The sequence below is a fragment of the Aplysia californica genome, unplaced genomic scaffold (assembly GCF_000002075.1).
Source record: "Aplysia californica isolate F4 #8 unplaced genomic scaffold, AplCal3.0 scaffold00155, whole genome shotgun sequence".
Classification (NCBI taxonomy): domain Eukaryota; kingdom Metazoa; phylum Mollusca; class Gastropoda; order Aplysiida; family Aplysiidae; genus Aplysia; species Aplysia californica.
Genome location: NW_004797425.1, coordinates 493,201 through 498,908, shown reverse-complemented (window position 1 = coordinate 498,908; position 5,708 = coordinate 493,201).

Below are 5,708 nucleotides of genomic sequence, written 5' to 3'. Positions count from 1 at the left end.
GTTTTACAATGGCAAAACATACATACATAAATACATAATTATTAATACGTACATGCATAAATACATACATGCATAAATACATACATACCTATCTAAATACACAGAATTACACAAATACAGAACAGTTTACAAACAATGCCACTGTCGGTCGCCACTGTGCAGCGCCCTGTATTTTTGAGCTAGGGTTGTCGTGTCTTGCTCAAGGACAGAATCCAGTGACCACCCATCTGATCCCCGTGTCACCGACACTTGCTTGACATTGCTTGAGTCTAAACTCACTACTTACTTAGCCACTGAAGCCCCCAGCTTCTGTCTGCAGAGGACAATAACAACACTTAAGTCCTTATTCTTATGGGGGTTTTTTTCAAGATTTTTTTCTCTTCTATTCTTTTTAACCAGGAGAAGATTGGAGGTCTCCAGTTCTATTACGTAAAACTTCTGGGGTCGTTCAACTCTTTCCACTGCTAATGTGAGAAGTTGCACAGCACCAGCACAGATGGAGACCCACATCATGACAGATGCCCACCTACTGGTGAAAACAACTGGTGCATTTACAGTACAAATGTACATGTATAACACAGACAGGTCAAACACAGAAGACTCAAAATCATGCATCCGTCGAACTGTGGCTGCGGTGCCGTTTTTTTCCCCCCTTCTTTATCTTTTAAAAATATCCTTCAATCTACGGATGCCTCGAACTACCGAGGCCAGTTCGAACGAATTCGAGCTGTGTTATACTGTACTTTTACAAAAGGCATTACAGCCAAGGAAGCACAGCACCATCACACAAGGGAAGGCTTTCTACCAACCTCAAACCCCTTCATTTATGAAGCCTGTGCACCACAGAAGAGCTCATGGAGATCAAGTACGCGCCTGGCGTGACACAAAAACAGAATGGGAGTTTCCACCTGGTTGAAGTGCCCTAAGATCGTCTTTGTGACCAAACCAAGAGTAGAAGCAGCTTTTGCTATCACTACTGCACACTGGAATTTGGGGGCCCTTGGCATTGCAGGTATGAGCCCAAACCATGGACAGGGGCATCAGAAGGAACTGTACGCAAATATAGAGGGGCAGAGACTGGAATAGGGGTGTAGCTTAGAAAAACAGGGGAAAAAAACATCTTTTAGAGGAGGAAAATTGGACTGGCAGACGTCTCTACTTCCCAGGAAGAGGGACTGATTAGGAATAAAGAAGTCCTTCTGCAATTTATGGCCGTGTTTTCCTCTTTTGGCAACTTGGAGTTGCATGTTTTTGACAAATTTCCCTTAATTTCTTCTTTTCAGTTAATACTACCCCTAAATTGACCTCTCTGTTGCATCACTACCTACTGTATTTTCGGGGGATTTTTTTCTTTAAATTGGATATAAAAGAATTGGGTACATTGACAAATGATTAATTGTCGTTATACAATCCAATTCATGCTCCTATCTGTTTGGGGTAGAAAGTTTTGACAAAATCTGTGCGTTTTTTCAAGTTTTCTCAAAACGACAAAAATTAAGGGGTATGGGTTGCGGCCCGGACTCTCATTTAAAACACAAGTGGAGGATTTCTTTTATATTTGGCCTGACTATGTGAAAATGAATTTTCTGTGATCCTCGGTGGGCTTTTTTTTATATCTCTCACCGATTTTGAAAAATGCAGTTTCAAATGCTTCAGTTGATGCCAAAATGCAAAAATTAATAGAGTCAAGCAATAGCCATGACGTTATCCTCAATATCTCTTTACAGGTTTCAAGTATCAAAAAAGCCCACCCAGGATCACAGATTTTATTCTTAGTGGGCTTATGTGAAAATATAAGCACTTTAGTATATAAACTGATTGAACGAGAGCGCGGGCCGGATTGAGTCAAAATTTCTTCTGAGCCCCCAAAACATGAAATATTTTCAAATTCCTTAAAGAAAGAATAAATGTTGTTATTTGATTTTCAGTTTGAACTCCAAAAGTGTTTTATGATCACTCTAAATGATGCTGGGATGGGTTAATAACAAAGTTAGAAACATTAAGTGCCACCTACCCTTAAAAGTTATCGGCAATAACAGGGTCTCACCGGGGCCCAACCGGTTATAGCAGGGACAAAGGCTCGTTAACAATGAGTAAAAAGTAAGAGAGAGAGAGAGAGAGAGAGAGAGAGAGAGAGAGAGAGTAACGCAGTGATGGAGCAAGCCCACGCAAGCCATGCCACTGCAAGCACACGCAGCGTGTGAAGCGAGAGAGGACTGAAACCTAGCAACACGCACGCATAATGTGTCGCCAACGATGTCAAGCGCTAGAGAAAATGTCTTTCAGTTGACAAAAAAAACCAACGAAGTAATCCAGGCTGTTGACAAAAAGCAAGCTCCACTGGCAGAGATTTGTCGTCAGTTCGACATTCCACAAGGGTCGATTCACACCATTATCAAGGATAGAGAGAAGATAGTGGCAGCGTACTCCAATTAAAAGTTTGCTCTGGATCGAAAGAAGATGAGACCACCCGGTGCAGATGCCGTGGACCAAGCTCTTGTGATGTGGTTTAAGGAGGCAAGGAGAACATTGGTGTCAAAACCCCTGTTCGTGGGTACTTGTGGCAAGGGAAACTACCCATGAATAAGTACAGCTGGATTAGTCCACAAATGCTTACTTTCCTTTGCATTTTTGATTTAACAGGGATTGGATATAACAGGACATTTTATCTACTCCCACCATCCCTGTGGTATCAGGTTTCCACTGTAATGCACATGAGAGATAAAAAATAACAGAACACAGTGGCAGTGGGTGGACCAAAATTTGGGTGGGGCTTCAGTTGCTTCCACTTCTTTACCACAAAATAACAAGCAATACGACCTAAGCAGTGCTGATTTCTCTATAGTCACGGTGAGCCACGGCATTTTGAAAACCATTCAAAAGTGAAAAGTCACCTTTGTCTTCCATCTCTTTGTTCTAAGTTAGATTCTTCTGGATGAAAATGTTGCCTTAAAAGTGGAATCGACGTGATTTATAACTGTTAAATCTCAGCGGCACAAACACAAATATTCATACACAGTACTTCAAACACATTCCGTCTATGAGCTGGATTAGGCCGTGTAGTCGCGGAAAGTAGAAGGCACCTAACAAAGGTCCAATGGATGCATAGGTATCTGTGTCACTGGGGGAAAGTGTGTTGTAAACTTTTACTCCATTGTCAAGGCTAGGAGAGCGTGATCCCTCAGTATAGTTTTATTTTTTCCAGTCTTCTACATTTTTACAAGAAGAGTTTCATAACGGAAGAGGCGTAGGAATGGGCTCATCCTTTTCTGGGCCCTAAAGACATTTGATTGGCTGGTAGTTTACTATAGTTGCGGTGACAACAGTCATTGGATAAACGAACAAGCTGCCAGGTTGATCACACTGTGTTCATTGCGTGCGATCATAAGGGTTTCAACTGCTTATTTATTTCCTTATTTAAGAAACTTTCATTTACTTTGGGATAGAGTTGGGTGGGGGGGGGGGGGCAAGCCCGTTAGCCCTTCACTACCCACCGCCACTGATAGAACATAAGCGGAGACAAAGAAAGAGAGATCGAGATGGGGAGAGGAGACAGAGAGATAGAGAGACTAGCATCTGCGTTTGTCGCGGCCGCGACCCACGAATCGCGGCCGCGATTTTCGGCATTTTACGCGGCCGGGATTTTTGCATTTTTCAAAAAGAAAAGGCTACTTCATAACATAGACGTGTATTTTGATAATTTTAAGGTGTCCAAGTACAGTTATTTTTTTACGCGAAGAATAATAATAAGTACATTACATATCATATCTCAGTTTGTCTTTTATTTTCCCCTCTTTGTTGGTGTGTTAATTTTTCTTATCTATTTGTGTGTGTTTATAGAGCGTAAGGTCATTTAATTTGATGTTCCTACTTGAAAAAAAAATATATAAATGTGTTATGTTAGAGCGTGTCTCCACCAAAACCGAATACTGACACTGGCAAGCCCCTTGTACGTGATTCCATAATTTGCATGTAATACCCTGTACTTTTTCTTGAATTAAACATGTTTAGAGTTAAAACAGCCAATCTTCGGATAGGTGGACACATGCCCTTATTTGTTACTTTTTTGTGCTGTTCTAATTTTGATTTCATTTAGTTGTGAAACCTTTATTTTTCCCGTTTCTACACTCTTTGTGTCTACAAATAATATTCTGGATGCTTAAAACAGAGCACAAGAAATTCTGGTGCTTTAGATTAAGTTACCTTTATCAATATATTACATCGTGACAGCTAGTTGAAAGCTTGAAAATTAATGGCAACTTTTTGGCAACTTTTGCCATTTTTGTGACAACTTTTTGCAATCTTTGGACCAAAAAAAATGGCAACAAATGCAGATGCCAGGAGAGAGAGGGGGCAAGAGAGAGAGAGAGAGTGGGAGAAAGAGAAAAAAAGAAAGAGAGGGAGAGAGAGAGAGAGAGAGAGAGAGAGAGAGAGAGAGAGAGAGAGATGGCACGAGAGAGAGAAGGAGGGAGAGAAAGAGAGAGGGGCATAGGGGTTGTCAAACGATAACAACGAACACGTATTTCATGACTAAGTCTTTTTGATTAGTCTTCTGGCGATAATGAAGCCTTAAACCATAATATGGGAATAACAAAACTAATAACACTATTACGTATGTATTTAGAAAGGTGCGTAAGGAGCGAAACTGCAAAACTGAATCACGTTGGCAATCTTAACTTAACGTTTGATCAAGTCGCTGGAACTTGCAAATCAGAACCACATTCTGTGTATTGTGTACCTGTTGCATGGTTATGTTGTTCTTGGTTAATATTTCTCATTTTGTTTCAAACAGTTTATAACCCACTGTTGGCTAGCTTAGCCTTTCACAGCTCCTCCAGAGACCCTTAAGCCGGACGCTTCAGAGTGACCTGGAAATACCTTCATGGCTACTACTGTGACGGCTTCGTGGACAAGCCCATACTATAATATATTATTTGACTCAATCCCAAATAAATGGTTTAGGTTCAGCGCCCTTATCAGCACTGTCAAGTTATTTAAGGGGGGGGGGGGGGGCTACACCTGGAGGCTATCTCGCTTATTACTAGACCGAATTTTACCACATTTCACACATATAACAAGCATAAAAAGGAGTCTTGAAATCTGCAATCAAATTTGAGAAAAAAAGCTTCGTTTCCATGGATACGCCGCCATATTTGATTTTATTGACATGTCTTACGTAATGAATACCGCACTTATCGCTAATGGAAATTGATTGTTTTTTTGCATGCGTGTTCACAAACATTAGATCTAAAAATGTGTCTGTTGTTTTTTTCCTAATCGAATTAGAACATTTTTAATGAATTTTTTCGTGAGGTAGCATTCAAATTTGCGAAAAATCCGTGAAAATCCACACTCCAGACACCAACAACAAAAATCTATTCCATATATCAAAAATTCAACATACAAATTTTTAGTATTACCTCTTTTCTTCATTCTGTGAAAGTTTCATGAAGATTGGATGAATAATGGTGGAGTTATTCAAAAAAGTATAGAGAAAAGTAGAATTTTGAGAAAACGGCCGATAAAGAAAAATAAAATACTGACTTTATGAGGAAATGGCAGTTACAAACATGCCCGGTATGGGAAAAAAATACGATTTTTGGGGGTTCTTATGCCATGAAATAGTTGTAGGAGAGGCTGAGGAAGCTAAAAATGCCTACAACTCAAATTCCATGATTTTGAGCCGAATTTTGATTTTGGGGGTGTAG